General features: G+C 44.9%; 1 protein-coding gene across 1 annotated transcript in view; it reads right to left on the reverse strand.

Moving 5' to 3' along the window:
• Positions 1-22,587, reverse strand: part of LOC126188081 (proton-coupled amino acid transporter 1) — a 287,378-nt gene extending 264,791 nt beyond the window's left edge. The window contains exon 1 of the mRNA XM_049929533.1: positions 22,514-22,587. The gene's annotated coding sequence lies outside the window, so the exon portion shown is untranslated. The remainder of the gene's footprint in view (positions 1-22,513) is intronic.
• Between the last annotated feature and the right edge of the window lie 1,055 nt (positions 22,588-23,642).

Below are 23,642 nucleotides of genomic sequence, written 5' to 3' on the forward strand. Positions count from 1 at the left end.
CCCGTGCTCTGTGTCGGCTGGTGACCGTGCTGGGGGCCTCATTAGGAGTCCCTGGGCGTTCGTGGGGCGGCATTAGCGGACCCACTCGTGCTATTGTCTCTGCTGGCCTCTCCAGTCAATGCCGCAAGGCTAGCCCTTGTGGCTTTACTGATACTTCCAAAACTACAGACCGAGCGAAGTTTGGCCAACTCCTACAGGAACCCATCGCACTGCGTACCTCTAGGCTGTGCGTTTACAGTATTTGTAATGAAATGCTTTGTTACCTGGAAGCGGGAATAGTGAATGAAATGGAAGAGGACAAAAAAATCGTAAATTGAGCTCTCTGTCGTGTGTCGATTACTGGGCCACCCAAAAGCGAAGCTTTTTGGCATAGCTCGTGGTCAAGGATTTAAGAGTATGTCAGTGGAAAAGAGGAAATTCGTACCCTCCGTGTTGTGGAAGGTACTTGAGCGGTCGTGCATCGAGGTCTTTAACACTTTCCACTTTCGTTGTCTTCCAAAGTAGATTCCGCGATGCGTCGGCGCAGTGGTCAGAGGTAATGGGAATGTTACGCGTTACTACGCATAAGTCTCTCTTTCAACTGCTTATGCGAGTATGATTACCACAAACCTGTTAGGCAACAAGATGATGGACTAGACTATAACCATAAATTTCATAGAAAGCTCCAAATGTTAATGAACCGAACTCTTAACACTATCTTATTTCGAGAGTGTTTTGGCACACTGTTGATTGTCTAGGTATCGAGACTTACAAGGAAACCAGACGACAATCGAATTTTGTGTTTTTTTTTATTTTTTATTGTGTTTTTTAAATTTTTATGGTACCTGACGTTCAGAACTCAAATATCAATCAGCCAGAGCAGTTCGCTCGAATTCAAAAAAATTCTCGAGAACATAGACTCTCAAATTTTCCGGCCATCACTTACAAATCAAAGTAAGCTCAATACTTTGACTAGCAGCGTGGCTCCGTTGTAGGTCACTCGGTTGCCACTTGTGACTGGGAAAGGCGGCATTGGCTTCGTTTCTCACGGATTCAAATTTTTGAACAAAGAAGCATGTTCTATGATCGTATCCGTGAAAATGGATTTTTTAAATATAAACAATATGATTAACGATCTATTACAAAAGAAGGGTAAATAAGAATTTACATTTGCAATGAAAATTGGATTTTTGTGTGGTATACGTAATTGTAAATAAGAAGACGCGCATTTTACATAAAATTACAACTAAATATGTGTTAATTACAATGTACTTAATGAATTTTATGTTTAAATGTAGATATTCAAAATGATCGTGTTGTGGATTGGCAAGAGAGCCAACCCACTATGAGAGGAAGCCGAAAGGCACGCGTTTAAGCTCACGCAGGCTGGCGTGAGGTCTGGAACAGGTCAAGGAAATGAGACAAGCAAAAAAAAAAAAAAAAAAAAGGACGTAGCTGTGGAATACTTAACTTTAATCCATAAATAGTGAACATCGCTCTTGACGGTACATGTTGTACAGCATCAATAGTAACTGGTAACGGCGCCTTGCTAGGTCGTAGCAAATGACGTAGCTGAAGGCTGTGCTACCTATCGTCTCGGCAAATGAGAGCGTATTTTGTCAGTGAACCATTGCTAGCAAAGTCGGCTGTACAACTGGGGCGAGTGCTAGGAAGTGTCTCTAGACCTGCCGTGTGGCGGCGCTCGGTCTGCAATCACTGATAGTGGCGACACGCGGGTCCGACGTATACTAACGGACCGCGGCCGATTTAAAGGCTACCACCTAGCAAGTGTGGTGTCTGGCGGTGACACCACAGATCGGAAAAAAGGGAAAAAAAACGAAACGAGACTCGATCCAGCTATTATCACTTTTTTCCATCTTTATGTAGTTTTCGCTTTACGCTTTGTTTAAAAGTTCGACTGCGTCGGGAATCGAACATACGCCAGCTTGGAGGCAGCCGAGCACACCACTACAGAGTCTCACTGCTCACCGACAAATCGTCCTCACTTACACTATTAAATATTGTCGTTGTTTTTGAGAGTTGCTTTGAGGGATTTGTATTTGAGTTTGACCTTCACATACCGTAATTATAAAAAAATTACAAAAATCTTATTAACCTGTGGTCTCCTTTTACGTCGAACGGAGTCTGGTACAGCGAATAGAGGTCAGTGTGTGAGTGTGCGTTCGCTTTGCATTCCTCGTGGATGCTCAAGGTCGTCGAAGAGATAGCTTGACTTTGCCGCCAGCAAGGTGAAGGCTCTACGCTGAGCCCGCCCACCTTAGACGGAGAAGTAGTGGCCTGTTTAATATCGTGTGGGCAATAACCGTAGGTGGCATTCTTTCAAAACCCCAAAGTACCCATACTAGTATAATCCTAAGTACTTACAGTACTTGTTTGTTTCTTCTACAATTTGTACACTGTCACATCCACAGTCTCTATGTAAATTAAATGGATTTACAAGAAAGTTTTGCTCATTTGTTATAAACCTGGAAAAATAGAATGGAAAATATTTTTGATGTCAATATCGGGAGTGACCTCCTTGCAATACTTAGTTGCAAATCATCTTAGAAGATAGCGAACGGATTTATGATTAAAACCTTTTCTCTCACTGTGGGATTGATATTGTTCCTCAGATTGATCGTATTCCTGATGAGAAACAGTACTTAAACTTCTTTTTCAATGTTTCTATTTATTTCATGGAATTTCGTTCGTAAAACACATATTCCGAAAAATTTTATTCGATTCAACATTTTCATCAGTTTGTTGTGTTCTCGATATCCTCATCCAGTTATTAATCATGTTTAACAACTTTTTTTTCTCCAGAGTAGTAGTTTTCAGCGTCTTCTGGACCAATCGGTGCTAACAGATCAAAGTATCAGATACTAACTGAAAACAAACTTTTAATTGACACTGACGTCATAGGAGAACGGATATACTTTTCAGATACAGCTTATCGGACTGAGCCGAATTATATGCTCTGTCACTCGTTTCTTTGTAACAGTTGCTGCAGCGGTGTAAAAACTTTGAAAGAATAGGTAACAACTGGAGTTGAGGGTGCTATATGAGACTTCCTGACAGTCTGTCTGCTCGACCGGGACGCGTACTGGGATCCTTGCTTCTCATGTGGAATTTCCTAGAGTCGCCACCAGCGCTGCTAGTTGACACTGTCTCCTAACATAGCTTACAGTCAGCATGAATGATTGGTGTTGTTTTTGCACCCTAAAGCAAAACAAAAAAGAACTGACTGGCTGATCCTGACGGTTACCTATCCGCTAGGAAAACCATCTTGGGAACGGTGGCAGGAGTCGATGACATGGCGTCAGTGAGACTCCCAAGCAAATCCTTGTCACGTCCAACAAAATTCACCTCCCAACAGCAATAAAATGAAACCCTCTGTCGAATCACGTCTTTTATCAAGTGGAGTTCTATGGTGATGAATGATGTGATAAATGCCAGAAAGGGCATTGTGTCACAGGGGGCTTGATCCCTGTGTCCTGTATATCGTGTGCCGTCGCCTTGACCATTTATTTAAATCAGTTATTCTGTCTTAGCACTCCAAACGCCTGACTAGCTTCCATTGTCACTCAAGTTTCCTCCTGTTACTTCCGACCACTACAACCAGAGGTTCTCCCACAACGTGTGTGGGAGAAAGCACTACCACAAAAACCCGACATAAATTGCTGCTGTCACTGAAATCAAGTCTATCTCCACCAGTTTCAGAAAGTACATTGCGATAAAAACTGGATGCAATGGACGCTTCGTACCTCGCTAAAGGCCATGACAAAGAAAGCTGCACTTCTTCAACGAGCCAAACCACATAACAACCTGATAGTAGCCTGCTGCAGGAGAGTGGTTTCGAACGAGTAACGAACAAGCCTCTTTTCGAACGATGCAAGGCATCTAGTACACAGACAGCCTAATAAGGCGTTTAACTCACTGTGAGTGGAGGCTGCATTTCAGGCCTTGGTGTTTCCGTGATAATTTGGAGATGTATATAGGGACTAACTCGGCTCTCTCATTTAGGCTACAGTAACACTAACCAGGATGTTTTCTTCAACATTCTCGACGATCAGGTGTTCACCATCCTTCTGCATCGTTGCAATGAGTATGGTGTCAACATTCCCGTCTTCCAAGAGGAGAGCAACCCTCAGCACGAAATTTGGATTCGTGTCATGATCTTCCACTAGTTATCATTAGTTCGTGTTTGCCATGGTACTGGTGGATAACAGTAGTGAGCACATTACTTTTAGCAATAAAATTCACTGCAGTCGGGTACGAACCTGAATCGTTTTCGAATTTTTATCTCCGTTAGCCTTTGAAATGATTCTTGGTCTAAGGCTTCTTCAAAACATGTCGGATGATCATATAGGCGAGGCTTCTATAATTCTCTCCATTCTTATTACACGGGTCAGAGGTTTTGTCTAAAGAAAAGCGAAGTGTAAGGCCGTAGCACACAAACGACTGATTCAAGTCTTCTGAGTCGATACAGTCAGAAATGCTAAAGCGTTCTGGTGTAGGAAAAACAAAATGTTATCAAATGGTTCAAATGGCTCTGAGCACTATGGGGCTTAACATCTGAGGTCATCAGTCACCTAGAACTTAGAACTACTTAAACCTAACTAACCTAAGGACATCACACACATCCATGCCCCAGGCAGGATTCGAACCTGCGACCGAAGCAGTAGCGCGGTTCCGGACTGAAGCGCCTAGAACCGCTCGGCACCGCGGCTGGCAACAAAATGTTACCAAAACTATTTCGCAGTTATATTGCAGAAGGTTAAAGCAAAACTTCACGTCTTAAAGGGCGACGTAACTGTGTCCAATCAGTTCTCCAAAAATGAAGCAGTCGCCGTCATATTCGCCTAAGAACAGTACTCGGCATAGAAGAAGAAGAACAACAACAACAAGAACTTTCACACTGCAGAGGAAACTACGTGGCAATCAGAACTGGCATTGCAAATGCGATGGCTTGCTGGGTAGCGTAGCATTGAGTTCGTCGTTAGGACTCGGATGTGAAGTTGTTCCTTCCACTTCTGAAGCCGTAACAGTTGAAGGAAAATGCAATCGTTACTTTATTTAGTCACAAACGCATAAGAGCTTCTTGCACCGCACTTCACAAAGTTTGACTTCCACCATGTTTCTTGAAGAGCTTTATAAATTGAGAAACAGAGGCAAACACGTCTATTATTCACCTCGTCACGCCCGTTCCTCTCCAGCGAATTTCAGTTGACGGGAACATATAACGCGGACAAAAGACCTGCTGAGGTCTTTTACAATCTCAGTTTCTGAGTTTGTTACCTGTTATGCGCAAGCCATGGACAAGTAAGGCAACTTTCATGTGCGGTTCCTTAAAACCATGTAGATGACAGCATATCTCGGAAAAAGTGCTCTTTATTCTCCGAACAGCCTCACATGCTAAAGGGCAGCGTGCAGAACGCCCGTAATTACGTTGTAGTAAGGTTCGTCGGAACGTCGTCAGTGTACACGCGAGAAGAATATGACAAGCACGCGAAGTTATTCCGTCTGTAAACAACTGGAGCGTCATTTCTCATGATCGAGGCTCACAACCAGGTATAATTTTTTAAAGTACATCATATTCGCGAGCGGTTCTAGGCGCTTCAGTCGGAAACCGCGCTGCTGCTACTGTCGCAGGTTCGAATCCTGCCTCGGGCGTGGATGTGTGTGATGTCCTTAGGTTAGTTAGGTTTACGTAGTTCTAAAGCTAGGGGACTGATGACCTCAGGTGTTAAGTCCAATAATGCTTGGAGCCATCTGAACCATCATATTCGCCGTTGACTGTGCAAATTATTTATTTCACAGTTGTAATTTCGGCTTATATATTCCTTCGTTTTTGTATTCTTTTAGCTTTTGTAGCACCACTTGGAAACGGCCCAGAAGCCGAAGTCGCAACTGTGAAATAAATAATTAGTACAGTCAACGGCGAATATGATGACCTTAAAGAAATAGTGGAGTTGCTTTGCAGTTAAGTGCATCAGTATCGGTCTCTGTGTCGGAAGGTACGGAGTTAAATCCCCACTCAGTTCTAAAACTTTAGAAATTTGTTGTCTCTTTCACCTCCGTCCGTAATCTGTATACGTGAAATGAACGCTGTGGTTCGGATTCCAAGATAGTCTTAGTTCAGTGGTCGGAGGAAGGCAACGGTACAGCAGTATGGCATCGATGGCTGGGCGGGGAAACCGTCAAGTGGTGGATTCAGCCGAGTAGTAGCAATAGGTTTCCTCCCGCCCCGTACAACAAACTTTTTCCTTGCGGATATGTGAGAATTGTGTCTTGTATCTGTTTGTGGAGTGTGGGTGAGTGGAATAGATGCGTGTACACTGTGGCGTTGCGTTTATCTTGGATGATGATGTTGATGATGATAGAAGGGAGATGGGTGAAACCCGTTGCCGGCCTATGGCCGACTCCTCTCGAATGGCATCAAGGAGCGCCCCCATCCGACTGACGGATCACCATCAACTGTGTCACAGGTTACTGAGGAGGGTAAGGCAAGGATATACCTCCTGATACAGGACTACGCTTAGTAAGGCTATGCGATGTTGAAATGAACCTTCACGTCCAATATGGTGATGGCTTTTTTAAACAAAACAGAACCTTTTGAGAACCAACACTTCTGTTGTATATTGAATGTGGTATTATCCACACATTAACAATAACAAAAAATTAACTTTGTATTATTTTGCTGCTAACACTGTAGTAAATCTTACTGTTAATTTCATATGGGTTCTCAAGACCAAATTCTATACAGGTTGGAACATCACTCATGTCACCAGTCATGTTTGTAGACAGAGTCTAAAAGTCTTATTCGCTGAAATCAGGGATCTGACGATGGTTTCTATGTCAAATATCGGAGATTCACTCATCAGGCGGCCCGAGTGAAACGCAGGTGTCCAGAGCAGTGTGAGGAAAAGTGAGGTGGCTGCTACGATTAAAAGGACTGTGAAACGAACAGTCATGGCCAGGACTAGCTGATCTTAGTCCTCGATGGTAAATATGTATTGAGATAAGTATTTTGATTGTTTGAACAGTTCAGTAAATAAGCACACCGGACAAACAATTATTCACTGTGAGGAGACATGACACTAATAGCGTATAACATCGCCTCCACCATTGACGATGGCCTCACATTGACGAAGAAGTATACAATTTCCTTCAGCTTACAACTGACTGATGAGAAGATCCAGTAGGGGCGCTAGGTTGCGAGGACGTTGGTTACTACAACTCACTCGCTGTTTCGAATAGTCACAGACATTTTCGTTGGAATTAAGGTCGTGTGATTTAGTGGTCCTATCGCGGTGCGATAGCTGCGTGAGTGTTCCTCAAACTAGGAACGTAGGCAGGCAGCCCTATGAGGAGGGCTGCTCTCCTCTTGGAAGACGGGAATGTCAACACCATACTCATTGCAACGATGCAGAAGGATGGTGAACACTTGATCGTCGAGAATGTTGAAGTAAACATCCTGGTTAGTGTCACTGTAGCCTAAATGAGAGAGCCAAGTTAGTCCCTATATACATCTCCAAAATATCACGGGAACACCAAGGCCTGAAATGCAGCCTCCACTCACTGTGAGTTAAACGCCTTATTAGGCTGTCTGTGTACTAGATGCCTTGCACCGTTCGAAAAGAGGCTTGTTCGTTACTCGCTCGAAACCACTCTCCTGCAGCAGGCTACTATCAGGTTGTTATGTGGTTTGGCTCGTTGAAGAAGTGCAGCTTTCTTCGTCATGGCCTTTAGCGAGGTACGAAGCGTTCATTGCATCCAGTTTTTATCGCAATGTACTTTCTGAAACTGGTGGAGATAGACTTAATTTCAGTGACAGCAGCAATTTATGTCGGGTTTCAAACGGATTGCATTCATATGGGGTGAAACTCGTCATCGGTCCTTGTCGGTTACAATCTTTTATGATCTCGCCACGTTATTTTATTTAAGCTGACCTGATTAGGGCCATCAGGCCCTCTCTTACATCTGCACAGGATTTTACACGCACAGTTCCTTTTTTACATCATGGTTACCTAAGAAATGACAGTTCCAATATATCAAATAGTATTAAAATGATTGGAGTGTCTGAAGTGGGGATGTGCGTAAACCTGATTATGAACTAATAAGGCTAATACTAACTCTGCTTAACTACTGCAGATTCTGCCACTAACACTGATATACACTCCTGGAAATGGAAAAAAGAACACATTGACACCGGTGCGTCAGACCCACCATACTTGCTCCGGACACTGCGAGAGGGCTGTACAAGCAATGATCACACGCACGGCACAGCGGACACACCAGGAACCGCGGTGTTGGCCGTCGAATGGCGCTAGCTGCGCAGCATTTGTGCACCGCCGCCGTCAGTGTCAGCCAGTTTGCCGTGGCATACGGAGCTCCATCGCAGTCTTTAACACTGGTAGCATGCCGCGACAGCGTGGACGTGAACCGTATGTGCAGTTGACGGACTTTGAGCGAGGGCGTATAGTGGGCATGCGGGAGGCCGGGTGGACGTACCGCCGAATTGCTCAACACGTGGGGCGTGAGGTCTCCACAGTACATCGATGTTGTCGCCAGTGGTCGGCGGAAGGTGCACGTGCCCGTCGACCTGGGACCGGACCGCAGCGACGCACGGATGCACGCCAAGACCGTAGGATCCTACGCAGTGCCGTAGGGGACCGCACCGCCACTTCCCAGCAAATTAGGGACACTGTTGCTCCTGGGGTATCGGCGAGGACCATTCGCAACCGTCTCCATGAAGCTGGGCTACGGTCCCGCACACCGTTAGGCCGTCTTCCGCTCACGCCCCGACATCGTGCAGCCCGCCTCCAGTGGTGTCGCGACAGGCGTGAATGGAGGGACGAATGGAGACGTGTCGTCTTCAGCGATGAGAGTCGCTTCTGCCTTGGTGCCAATGATGGTCGTATGCGTGTTTGGCGCCGTGCAGGTGAGCGCCACAATCAGGACTGCATACGACCGAGGCACACAGGGCCAACACCCGGCATCATGGTGTGGGGAGCGATCTCCTACACTGGCCATACACCACTGGTGATCGTCGAGGGGACACTGAATAGTGCACGGTACATCCAAACCGTCATCGAACCCATCGTTCTACCATTCCTAGACCGGCAAGGGAACTTGCTGTTCCAACAGGACAATGCACGTCCGCATGTATCCCGTGCCACCCAACGTGCTCTAGAAGGTGTAAGTCAACTACCCTGGTCAGCAAGATCTCCGGATCTGTCCCCCATTGAGCATGTTTGGGACTGGGTGAAGCGTCGTCTCACGCGGTCTGCACGTCCAGCACGAACGCTGGTCCAACTGAGGCGCCAGGTGGAAATGGCATGGCAAGCCGTTCCACAGGACTACATCCAGCATCTCTACGATCGTCTCCATGGGAGAATAGCAGCCTGCATTGCTGCGAAAGGTGGATATACACTGTACTAGTGCCGACATTGTGCATGCTCTGTTGCCTGTGTCTATAAGCCTGTGGTTCTGTCAGTGTGATCATGTGATGTATCTGACCCCAGGAATGTGTCAATAAAGTTTCCCCTTCCTGGGACAATGAATTCACGGTGTTCTTATTTCAATTTCCAGGAGTGTATATGAAAAACGTACGGTGAATGATCCAAGCTGTATGGAGGATGTTGCAGTGTTTCCCAACCAAATCGCTGGTAATTTCCGTCCGATTGCCAGTTTGGGGGATGGCGTTATCGTTGGCCGAAATATAAATGTCTTTTTCCAAAGGTGTTTCACAGAGGAAGATTGCACTGTAGTTCCTTCTCTAGATTGTCGCACAGATGACAAAATGGTAGATATCGAAATAGACGACAGAGGGATAGAGAAACAATTAAAATCGCTCAAAAGATGAAAGGCCTCTGGACCTGATGGGATACCAGTTCAATTTTACACAGAGTACGCGAAGGAACTTGCCCCCCTTCTTGCAGCGGTGTACCGTAGGTCTCTTGAAGAGCGTAGCGTTCCAAAGGATTGGAAAAGGGCACAGGTCATCCCCGTTTTCAAGAAGGGACGTCGAACAGATGTGCAGAACTATAGACCTATATCTCTAACGTCGATTAGTTGTAGAATTTTGGAACACGTATTGTGTTCGAGTATGATGACTTTTCTGGAGACTAGAAATCTACTCTGTAGGAATCAGCATGGGTTTCGAAAAAGACGGTCATGTGAAACCCTGCTCGCGCTATTCGTCCACGAGACTCAGAGGGCCATAGACACGAGATCACAGGTAGATGCCGTGTTTCTTGACTTCCGCAAGGCGTTCGATACAGTTCCCCACAGTCGTTTAATGAACAAAGTAAGAGCATATGGACTATCAGACCAATTGTGTGATTGGATTGAGGAGTTCCTAGATAACAGGACGCAGCATGTCATTCTCAATGGAGAGAAGTCTTCCGAAGTAAGAGAGATTTCAGGTGTGCCGCAGGGGAGTGTCATAGGACCGTTGCTATTCACAATATACATAAATGACCTGGTGGATGACATCGGAAGTTCACTGAGGCTTTTTGCAGATGATGCTGTGGTGTATCGAGAGGTTGTAACAATGGAAAATTGTACTGAAATGCAGGATGATCTGCAGCGAATTGACGCATGGTGCAGGGAATGGCAATTGAATCTCAATGTACACAAGTGCAATTTGCTGCGAATACAGAGAAAGATAGATCCTTTATCATTTAGCTACAAAATAGCAGGTTAGCAACTGGAAGCAGTTAATACCATAAATTATCTGGGAGTACGCATTAGGAGTGATTTAAAATGGAATTATCATATAATGTTGATCGTCGGTAAAGCAGATGCCAGACTGAGATTCATTGGAAGAATCCTAAGGAAATGCAATCCGAAAACAAAGGAAGTAGGTTACAGTACGCTTGTTTGCCCACTGCTTGAACACTGCTCAGCAGTGTGGGATCCGTACCAGATAGGGTTGATAGAAGATATAGAGAAGATCCAACGGAGAGCAGCGCGCTTCGTTACAGGATAATTTAGTAATCGCGAAAGCGTTACGGAGATGATAGATAAACTCCAGTGGAAGACTCTGCAGGAGAGACCTCAGTAGCTCGGTACGGGCTTTTGTCAAAGTTTCGAGAACATACCTTCACCGAAGAGTCAAGCAGTATATTGCTCCCTCCTACGTATATCTCGCGAAGAGGCCATGAGGATAAAATCAGAGAGGTTAGAGCCCACACAGAGGCATACCGACAATCCTTCTTTCTACGAACAATACGAGACTGGAATAGAAGGGAGAACCGATAGAGGTACTCAAGGTACCCTCCGCCACACACCGTCAGGTGGCTTGCGGAGTATGGATGTAGATGTAGATGTTATCGTTCAAGAGGATGGTTCTGACTTCACGGCGCACGCAGTTTTTGCGAAGTGTCCCCCACAGTGCCGTGAGTTGATTGTGGTTCCACGTACGCGGAAGGAGGCCATCGTGACTTCACAGCTTTGGATTTCTTTGGCGCGGGGGGGGGGGGGGGGGGAGGGTCGTGGGATGTTTCCACTGTTAGCTTTGCCAGTTGTTTACGGGTTATCGCAGTGCTTTCTGACGGAATCTTCCTGCTGCATGATAACGCCCACACTGCCAATCGGACGAAGGCTACGCTTCAGCGATTTAGTTAGGAAACGCAACAACGTCCTCCGTTACGTGATTTTCACATCTTTGCTAATCCGAAGCAAGAAAGGCGCGGACGTCGATTTCAGTCGAACGAGGAAGTGTAGGAGCGGGTGCGGTTATGGATCCGTCAGCGGCCAACCCCGTTCTACGAAAAGGAATTGGTCATCTCGTCTCAAGTGGTATAAATGTCTGAATGCGTGTAGTGATTACTTTTTGAATGGAACCATTCCATGTCCCCGTTGTAGCGGGTATTGTTCTCATTTGACTGCCCCTCATAGTATGTGCGAGTCAAACCATTCCTTGTAGAAACTTTGGACAGTCCGCACTGATACAACAAGAACAAATCGGGTAGCTTCATTCCCAGTGTGGTCACTAGCACGTCCAACTACGACAGCTCCTTTCTGGCATTCTGTCACTTCTCCATGTGGACCCATCTCACTGCGCTGGTTCCATGCAACTGACTGGCGCACACACACCGCTTCACTGATGTGACTTAGCTTAGCCGTGGCGGATCATACGACCGTGTGTGTACCAGTTCTACATCATCTGCAGCGCTCCAAAGCGTCCTTTTAACGGCGTGACCGTATTTTGTCCGGTGAGCTTACATACTTCTCAAACAGAAGAGCAGCGATGTGTATTCGGAAGAACGTGTATAATACATACTGACGTGCTAATTCAGGGAGATAGTCTACAACTGGTGTTGGCGTAAAAAGTTGTCGCGATGGAAATCATTACAACCTTTGATTTCGATTACAAAAAATGTATATAACCAATAAATTTTAATGGAAAAATTAGGAATCCACATTGTTTCCTTAATCCCAAGTCGTGTAAAACCAGCTTCCTTTATTCTTTGGTTAGTTCCAGAAGGCAATCGATAGCGGTGTTCACGTTGATGCCTTTGGTACAATTTCCCAAGAAGCAACCGTATGGCATATGAACATGATTAAATACAGTGACTTCTGTTTCCGCTCTAATCCCGTTCTGAGAGTGCAGAGAATACCCGATTGTCGACGAAACCTCATAATGGCTTGGGAGTGCAAGATCTTAGTACCACAGGACTGTCCCCATCGTCGCAAAAGGAACCATTCCACACAGAACAGTCGTAAAAAGCTTCTGCGGTGGCGTGGCGTGTAGTCTCCTTTCACTCGCTAGGCGCTTTCTCTCGCTTCAATGGGCATCGTGCTTGACATTATGCAAAAAAGTTACGACACGGACACAACGCAAAGAAAAGATGAAGAAGTAAAAGGAATCATACTCGACACCTGTAACAGTTGTATGTTGAACCCTGCCCGCTTTCACGCAGTATCAAAGACTGTACTGGAGCTGCTACTTATTCGACGTTATATAAGTCTCATACTCTGCATATAAATATGATCCACAAAACTATAGTGCATGGCGGAGAGTATTTCTCGGTAGTATTAGAGATTTTCTTATTCCATTCGCGTATTGAGCGAGGAAAAATTTCCGTTTGCTACGAGAGGTACCATGTTCTTTCTCATGTTAATCTTTGTTGGTGATCTGGAGGTACACAGGGCGTGAAATTTAGTTTACACAGCTCTTAACTCTGGCAGCAAGAATGTCTCTAACCCGGTTGGGCATCGAGCCGAGTTGAGCTTATATTACAGATACCCGCACGTCATTCCATGCTGCTTCAAGTCGATGGTAGCATCCATCAATCATAGAGGATGGCAAGTGCTGACCTGTCAGTCTCTCCTTACTCCATGACCACATACCAGCGTTTGGCGAATAGAGGTGTGCAACCCGTGAGAAGATATCTTCAGTGGATGAGAGATCTGCCGAAAGCGCTGGTGACGGAAACAGTTGAACACCTTTTCTATTGAGGTATGTCGGAACAGCACAGCAAGTAAGGGGTTTTGCTTTGTCTTGTTGAAAGATAATGTCGCGCAGAACGTCTCGAAGGTAGGATACAGCCGCCATGTTTAACATGTCAATAGTGTAACTTCTGCTATCCAAATCACCGACTCTGCGAATCAGTGGTGATCTTGTGGCATACCCATCAGTACTCCATACCATGACGTCAGATGCTTGGGCTGGTGTGATGATGACGAAAGGAATCTGGAAACAACGTTCCCCCCTGGGCTTCCTCATATCCTTCTTATGCTGTCCTAAGAACGGAACTCGTCTGAAAAGATACCGCGACCAGCATTCTAATACGAAATCTTAACGAGAAACCTGCTGCATAATCCCTCTATTGTGTGTATACACTGCCTGACAGAAACAGTGGAGCACCCAGAAAGGGAGGAGGAAACAAACTGAAACTTCACGGACTGAGGGCGTTGTGATATGATTTCAATGATCACAAAATAGTGAAATTAAAGAGAACTTCGCAGTAAGAGCCTGCTTATCAATGTGCCGTTGCACCTTATCTGGCCTGAATACTTGAACTTAATCGTTTGGAAACGCTGTCATGAAGTTGTATCCTCCTCTGAAGAAAACTGGCCTATAACTGTTGTAACTGGTCCTTTACATCCTGGACGCTGGCAATGGGACGAAGTGACATCCGAGCTGACACCATTCATTCTGCTGGGAGCACATCTGGTAAAGTTGCTGGCCACAGGAGTACCTTGTGCAGAAATTTAGTTCACAGAGACACGTGCCACATGAGGACGCTCATTATTCTATACGAAAATGGTGTCCGAAACTTTGAAATGAGGTGTAACACATGAGGACTGTTCTGCTGTCAGAATTCACTCAGTCAGTACTAGCTGTGACCTGAAGTCATACCCGATGGTTCCCCACACCATGTTGCCAGGACTCACACTAGCGCCTGCTGGCTAAGTGCGAAATCAGAGGGATGCCAAAGGGGTTGCCTATACTGCCGGCGGTTGGGGATCGGTGGATATTCTTCCTCTACAGAGCCTTTTTTAAACTGGCCAACAACGCAAGTGAACCGAGGGTATTGCCGAATTCTTGGGCCTTAGAGGAACCTTTTTGCATTTTTTTTCACGCATGTATAAATTTTTCGTTCCTTCTGTGCATTCGCCACAGGAGAGCGCGAGGAAGTAGGGATGAAAAAGCATGAATACCCTTTTCGGCTTTGGTCACGCTCAAATTTTGTCGAATGATTTTTAATGGCCCCTAGTGGTTCACCGTGTATACCAGGGAAAAACTGCAGACACACAGCGCTCCAAAGAGGTGTGATCGCGTTCAGTGGGGCTGCGCATGATTTCACCGTTGGGGGCAGCGGCTCTGACCGCCGCCTCAGAGGTGTGAAGAGAAGTGGTGAGATGAAGTTAAAATGTTGTGTGTTGTTAGGCTGTGCCATATTTCTTCAAAGAATCGACGTTTCGACCCCTCTGCTGGAATCTTCTGGAGGATCTTGTGGTTTCTACTGTAGATTGGGCACTGCCCTGCAGACTTCCATAAGGGGTGATATGTTGGTAAGAGGAGGTGTGACGACCTTCTCATGGTCTAACACGTCCACGGTGGCGTTGCGCAGAATTGTGGTGAAATGTGATGCCAATGTGACGTTATTAACCTACCTTACACTGCACATGAAATTCTGAGCTTTAGCTTTCTGTGTTTATTGCACTTTGTAGCTGCAGATGCAGAATTCTGCTCATACAATGCAGATTGACAGTGCTCAAAACGAGATGCATCTGACCAGCTCTAGACAGTATGATGTGTCAAATATATGGCTATTAATCTAATTTCACGCACGAGTATCTGAATTATGGTTAGTTTCAGAGGTAACTTAGTGGAGTGTTACATAGTGCTTGATTTGTATTAAAAACAGTAGTTCCGCTACTGTGACCTTCCGGGGCTGTTTTCTTGAAACTTTATTTTAAGGCTTTTTTCTTCGTCAGAAGTACCGGTACGTGGTACCGGCGCGTACCGTCACAAATCAAACACTGTTCAAATGGTTCAAATGGCTCTGAGCACTATGGGACTTAACTTCTATGGTAATCAGTCCCCTAGAACTTAGAACTATTTAAACCTAACTAACCTAAGGACATCACACACATCCATGCCAGAGGCAGGATTCGAACCTGCGACCGTAGCAGTCCCGCGGTTCCGGACTGCGCGCCTAGAACCACTAGACCACCGCGGCCGGCTCAAACACTGTATGAGTACGCTGGTGAGCCAAAACATTATGACCATTGCCCACTTCCCGGTGGTGTTGCGGCACGTGACGCAGTAAGAAAAGACTGTAAGCGTAAGATAGACAAATGGGCAATCATTACATCGAAGATATGGGCCGCAAATGCGGAAATCCACCGATATAAGCGGTTCTGACAAAGGGCACATTGTTGTGGCCCAGCAGCTGGAAACGAAAAGCTCTGAAACAACGAAGCTGGTCGCCTGTTGGTGTACTACTGTCGTGACCACCTGTGAGAAGTGGTTGAAGGTTGGTGAAATAACGATTAGGCCGTATGGTATTGGACGACCACCTCTTGTCACAAAAAGTAGAGGTCGGGGAATTCCCCACTATGTAATCCAAGATAGGCAACGATCTGCGGCAGATCTGATGACAGAGTATGATGTTGGTGCAGGCAAGAATGTTTCGGAGCACACCGTTCAAAAGCCGTTCTTGAACATGGAGTTCCACATCACACGACCCCTACGTGTCCTGTGTTTATCCGACGACATCGTCAGTTACGATTACAGTGAGCTTCACTGAGTTTTCACAGTGGATCAATAGAAACGTGTCGCCTGTCGAATGAATCGCATTTATCGTTACTCTAGGTCGATGGTTGTGTTCTTACACGCCGTCAGGTGAATCACAGCACAAAACATGCACCGCGTCACAGATGCAGACCAGTGAGGACAGAATTATGATGTGAGATGCACTGAGTTGGGCTTCTATGGGATCTGTGGTGGTAATCGAATGCTTCATGACGGCAATGAACTACGTGAACATCGTTGTGGACCACCTGTATTGCTTCATGCTTAAAGTCTCTCCCTACGGCGATGACATCTTCTAGCAGGATAACTGCCCATGTTACAAGGTCAGAATCGTGTTACTGTGATTTGAGGTGCTTTATAGTGGACTCACATTGATGTCTTGCCCAGCAAATGTGCCTGATCTGTAGCCACTGGAACACATGTTGGGCGCCAGCTGCTTGCCCGTGAATCACCACCCAGTAATTTGCGAGGACTGATTGACCTGTACGTAGACATCTGGTGTCACATACTTCTGGAATCCTGTCAAGGACTTTTAGAAGGCATGCTAAGTAGAATCTCTGTTGTAAAGTGTTTGAAAAGTGGAACAAGACGCTATTAAACAGAAGGTCATAATGTTTTGGCTCGTCGATGTGTGTGTGTGTGTGTGTGTGTGTGTGTGTACAGTGAACACTGTGGGCCATATAATCCTCGTGTAGCATAGCTCTGAAACTAACTGCATTTTGAGACTTGAGATGCACAGGCAAACATTTAACAGTCGCTATGTATAGTGGGCGCTGCTGTTATCTGTAAGAAGGCTGCGACGCCAAATCCTATAGCGAATCACAGGATGACTTGCAGAGTCATTTGACTCTGAATGCAAATAAATGTAACTGATTGCGTAGACGAAGGCATTGATTACTCAACTGGCGATAAATCGCTGCACGTAATGACAACGGTAAAATAAGAGTAACTGTATGCAGCAACTTAGAGAAATTATCATGCAAAGCTAGTTGTAGGAAAAGCACATGCTAGGATGAGATGTACTGGAAAAATATTATGCCAAAGTAATTTTTCTACTAAATAAATGCCTTACAAAACGCTTGTGCGACCGATTCCTGACTACTGCTCGTTAATCTGAGGCCGTTATGTAGCGTAAATGGAATACTCCGGTAAGATACATCCAACTACGGCATGTTTCATTACGGGACCGTCTAGTAACCGCGAAAGTCTAACGGAGACGTTCAACACATACCAGAGACAGACTCAACAAGAGATGTGTTGTGCATCTCGGAGACGTTTACTGTTGAAGTACCGAGAGCGTCCGTTCCAGGAAAGAATCTGGCACTGTATTACTTCCTCCAACGTACGTCTTGCAAAATGACTACTACTAGAAAATTAGGGACGTTAGAGATCTTACAGAGTCAACTTATTCTTCCGTTCATTCTTGGCAGAACAACGTGATTATAAATGAAAAGCACAATTTTGTGTATGTTCTACAGCTTTATTTTGTTAACCGGTTTCCGGATTACAAGAACTTCGTCAGACTTTAAACTCCTATTGTCGTCAGGGAAGGCACACTGTTAGTGAACAGCTCTGAAAAAGATGTTATCAAGAATGAGGCACGAACACAGAGTAAATGTCATCCTTGAGAGTGCATTACCACGACTCTGTCAAGGCTGACATTTACTCTGTGTCACCCTTGATGAATAACATCTTTTACAAAGTGAAGGACTGAAGGATGCCTCAGGATACATGGTAGAAACGTGCAGCACTGCCTAGTGTCTACTGCTACGTAAGAGACAGAAGAGCGACCAACATTTCAAGGGAGATTGTCATCATCTGACTATGACTTTGACGAGGGTTTAAGGATAAATTTCAGCTCTACAGATACATCACATTTTCTTGAAATGGGCTATAAATATAGAAAACTGGCATAATTTGCATAGTTTTACTCAGTTATTTCATACGCTGCGAAATGTTTTGTTGTGGCAGCCACTTGAGAAACAAATAACGTAGCGAATGTGTTTCAACACGAACGTCTCTATAAACCGCTTTTCAGGGTTCTCGTTACTTCCGTGTGCTATATAAGCATATGACATAGTTGCTGATTAGCGCGAGGAGAACACATCTGTGGGTTGACAGTACTGACTGCGAAACAAGTAAAGATTCCCACTCTTACGACCCCTCTAGACGCGTAAGCTATGTCATACTTTCTCTGCTCCTCGCATTCACTTGAGCCAAACCGTCCTATTTCCGTAGAACCACAAACAGATGAATGGTTCAAAAATGGTTCAAATGGCTCTGAGCACTATGGGACTTAACATCTATGGTCATCAGTCCCCTAGAACTTAGAACTACTTAAACCTAACTAACCTAAGGACAGCACACAACACCCAGCCATCACGAGGCAGAGAAAATCCCTGACCCCGCCGGGAATCGAACCCGGGAAAAACAGATGAAGACTGTATGTTGACAGCAGTACCGATTATTGGTTCAAATGGCTCTGAGCACTGTGGGACTTAACATCTGAGGTCATCAGTCCCCTAGTCTAAGAACTACTTAAACCTAACTAACCTAAGGACATCACACACATCCATGCCGGAGGCAGGATTCGAACCTGCGACCGTAGCAGCAGCGCGGTTCCGGGCTGAAGCACCTAGAACCGCTCGACCACATCGACCGGCTACCGAATATTTTACGAAAACTTATCGAGATCTGTCGGTCTGGAACCGCGCGATCACCAGGGTCGCAGGTTCGAATCCTGCCTCGGGCATGGATGTGTGTGATGTCCTTAGGTTAATTAGGTTTAAGTAGTTCTAAGTTCTATGGGACTGATGACCTCAGATGTTAAGTCCCATAGTGCTCAGAGCCATGTGAACCATTTTTTGTCGGTCGGGGTATTTGAACTATGGACAGTGCATCACGGAATTCATGTTCATAACAGTGATCACTGACGAGCTGTGCGGGAAAAATAGGCGGCGCAAAGGGAGCGAGAGGAATAAAAAAAGACTGCTATAACACGGGGGAGTTGGTCACCCTGACGGACAGTTGGGAATGAGCGGACATATTGGCTCAACTATCAACAGGTATTCGTTTCTGGACTAATTTCTTTAGGAACATTTCTTCTAGTTTTGACCAATACTACCTCTTTGAGAAATATGCGACATCTTTGTAAAGAACCTGTATCGAATATTGTAAATATGTGAATGCTGTGGTACATCAACAAGAAGTACTTGCGTGTTTTGTTTTTGTTTTCATTTCGATAAATATCTCTGAAGATCAAGCCATAAAAGACTTCGCAATCGATTTCAAATAAACAAGGAACACAGTTGAGTAGAAAATTTTTATTACCGTTGAGTTTGATATCCGAAATAAAAGAAATGGTACCGAAAGTATCCTCCCCCACTCACCGTAAGGTGGCTTACGGAGTATACACATAGATGCTTATATCACCGCGGTAGAGATAATATTTCGGTGTATCACTTGCACTGGCCATTCGCGTGACATCGGCAAGTTGTACGATAATGCGGCCGGATCCTGGATGCCCAGCGCCTGGACACTCTCTCAACGAAGTCGAATAGGGACATGGGTTTTCACGTGCCACCATCTCAATGGTATCGTTAGTGCCACGACTTTGGAAACCTGCCGCTAGAGACAACGGCCGACGGCAGTGACATGTTGACACAGATCAGTGAACGAAGGATAGGCGCCCCACACTGTGGTAACAAATCGCCAATTCAGTGCCGGACAACACCCAATGAGAAGCCATATGTCGAGAACAACCTCCTCTATAATAGTGTGCAGTGTGTACCGTCATATCTGTACTTCACACTGAGCAAAAGCGGCAGAGGGAGTACCATGGATGCAAAGCTATTGGACGTTCAAAGTATGGAAAAAGTCTCCATGATTGATCACCCGCGAAACGTGCTAATACGCACCGCTGGCAGAGTATGAGTACATCGAAAACCATACGAGGCGGTGCGTCTTACATGTGAATTGGGCAACGTCCAGGTAGGCGAGGAGGATGTTCAGACTGGATGAAATGGTGAATCTGTCACACTCCCTCAGTGGCGAATTGTAGGAGGTGCATCCACATACGTTAGCCCCCAGGCAACAAAATACATTCAGCAAGACAATGCACCACTTCAGCAGTTCCGAACTGTCAAAGATGGTTTTCGGAACACTCCGCGGCCCTGAGGGAGCTTGCGTGGACCTACAGGTCTCGTGACTTCAGTACTACAGAGCACGATTCCAGTACGCTCGAACGAGATGTCTGCATCTTAGGGCCAGCGCTGACCGACTGACGTGAGTTGTGTGCGGCGTTTGAGCGGTATCGGATCAGTACGGCAGCCGAACGCTTCCGGTATCTTTTGTATTCTGTGCCCGAGGCCTCGCAGCCGGCACCGGATCTGTAATTCAGTTGTTCAATAGTGTAATTCTGAAATCTGATGCTATGTTAGCAAATAGTTTTGTAAGCTAGACACGTAAAAGTTGATAATTATAATAGCAATAACCTTGAGTCTGCAATACTACGTTTACCTCCGAAAAAGAGCTACAAAACCGCAGTACAAGGATATTTCACGCTAAGTGGCGGTAGCCTTCGTCATACTTAGCTAAATATCGCTGTTCTTTGTTTGCTGTTCAATTTTTCTTTCACAGTGACAAGCTGATTTCTTTACATAAGATAGTAACGCATATTTGCGTTTTCACAACTAACGCACTCGGCGCTGAACGTATTGGGAAATCTCTGTTGATCCATCAAGGACTGGGACAATGAAATTCGCCAACAGTCGTGTAATTGAGATGTTATTTTATTTTATTTTGACTACCAGTTTCGGCATTCCGCTAGCTGCAATATTCAGGCCCCATGTGCAATTCTCAAAAATAAACGATGTTTTCGTAGAGTGCCATGTATTCCTGGATGTAGTGAATTCAAAAGCGTTTCCCAAATGCATCAATCGAAGACTCGATAGCGGAGTTATCAAATCTCCGAATGAAGCGCTTGGGAAACGGTTCTGATTCACAAGATCCAGGAATATATGGCACTGTATGACATAATCGTCTATTTTTGAGAGATGTATGTGGCGCCTGAAGATGGCACAGTGGAATGCCGAAACTGGTAGTCAGAATAAAACAAAATAACATTTCACTTACACGGCTGTTGACGAATTTCATTGATAAATATTCGGAAATGGAAAAAAATTACGCAGTCTGCGCGTCATTCACCCGTAAGTGAAGGAAATGATACAGAAATCTTTCTTCAGTGCTATGGATTATAATCGAGATGTATATTTTCTCCTTAAAAACATGAGCTGGTCATTTCATCCGTCAACAAAGCACTGTACATAGATGCCAATACATCTGTTGACCGCTGATTATGGCTGTCTTACAATTATCTGGATGTCATTTTCATTGGAAATCAGTATTCAAATAGATTCCGCTAAAATACGTAAAAAATATAGAGTTTGTAATTATTGTCGAATTATTGGGTGCTATATAGTAAGTCACATTAATTTCTTTCAGACCAATTCACATTTGAAGCAGTTTCATTTACAGTGTTATGTGTTCAACAGTTTCATAAACGTACTGATTCGCACGTCCAAATAAAGTTCAGTAATACTCACTGCTTCTTGTCTCTCTGGACTATTGACATTAGACGAAAGAGGAATGGCATATATCTACATTCCTTAAAAAGTTTCTAAAATCATTCCCACGTGTGACTTATCAATCTGTTTCCAAAGAAAAAGCTAAAAAACATTTATAGCTATGAAAGAACATGTTAGTAAATACTAATATACCACTATTGTAGTCCACCACTTATTGATTTATACCAGCATCTAATTGCTCATGTTGCACGAAGATATTACAAGACTTTTACTACAACGACTTCTATCGTGTTTTATCGATGGCTTTCGCGAAACGAAACGAGTTATGTCAGTTTTATGGTAGTTTTGAAGTCTGTGTACATACCGTGGATCGGGACTGCATATTTAACTCTGACAATGTTGTGTGTACTGTTATCCAAAGCGTTTCAATAGCCTGGACGTCACTTTGAAAACAGATGGCAGTGATTTCTATTTGGGACTGGATCGGTAAAATTTACAGATGAAAAAACGCTGTGACTCTTGGCGGAAGTCCAAACACGACAGACTTTGTGACAAATGGGCCTAAAAATACTGCAGGCGCAATAACAGTGTATCGTGGCGACAGGTTTGCAGGTTACGCGTGACAACGACTCCCGGCAGACCCGGCGCCGTAACGCAGGACGCGGGCGAATACCTTGCAGTGGCGGCGGCGGGGACGGAGTCTCGGTGCGGAGGTGCGAAAGCTGCGGTGTCGGCTGGCGACTGAATCGGAAGGCCGCAGGTTGTAGGCACCGCGGCCGCCTGTACTGAGACTGGGTCGTGAGAGGCGTTAAGGGGGGAGGGGGGGGACTCAGGTGGGAGGGGGGGGGAGGGCATGGGCCCACAGGTGCGGGCGTCGCCTCGCTGGACGTGGCGGCGCGACGCCGTGCCCGGCACCTGCGCCAGGAAAGCCTTCCACAGGGGTTCATTCTGGGACCCAATCTGTCACAAAGCCTATCGTGCAGGAGGTCACTGAACGATAGGAAGGAGGTGGTCATTGTATTACTCGTAGGCTTTAAGGTATTCTACAATTTAATATGAAAATCTTTGTAATAATTGTGTTCATAGGAGAAATGTGTTATCCTGTCACCCTGTAACCTTCCCTTCTGTAATTGGCTATGCAAATATCCGTGAGCAGGTGAGCCTAATCGTATCAGAATATTAAAATATTTGTTTCGAAACTAATAATGATTAGCGGAGAAAATGTGCAACAATTACTCTTACAAATAACTTCCTCCACCTTCTCCTTACGCAAATTTTGAGTGATTGTTTTAAAACAATGCAAACCACACACAACAAAGACAACGGCAAAGACAGCGAAGTGTATTGCGAAATTTTGACAAATTATTTCTAAATTCAGTCACCAAACCTGTTGGACAAACTTTGTTCATTAAACAATTTGTTATCAGTACATTAATTATCACATAACTTATCTGAAATCAACAGAAGTGCTTTACTAAAAAACAAACAGAAAATTTCCTATGATTTTCAGTTAACGAAGAAAATCGAATGCAACAATCTGAAAGGACACGCAGATAATCGCTAAAAAACAGTTAAAATTCAGCTCTCTCCGTTAGTCAAAATAGCGTAACTTAGAAATAAAGTTTACTTGGACAAACAAAACTCATCAGTTTCACAAATAAGAATATCACTGTTGCAATTAATTTTCGCCTTTTGCGTGAAACAATAATACTCAGTGCAACTCAGTTGCGGCGCCGATATACGAACCCTTTCATAAAACCAGTCATGAGATAAAAGAAGTTTGACAAAAAATAATTTTAATT

The sequence above is a fragment of the Schistocerca cancellata genome, chromosome 5 (genome assembly GCF_023864275.1).
Source record: "Schistocerca cancellata isolate TAMUIC-IGC-003103 chromosome 5, iqSchCanc2.1, whole genome shotgun sequence".
NCBI lineage: Eukaryota > Metazoa > Arthropoda > Insecta > Orthoptera > Acrididae > Schistocerca > Schistocerca cancellata.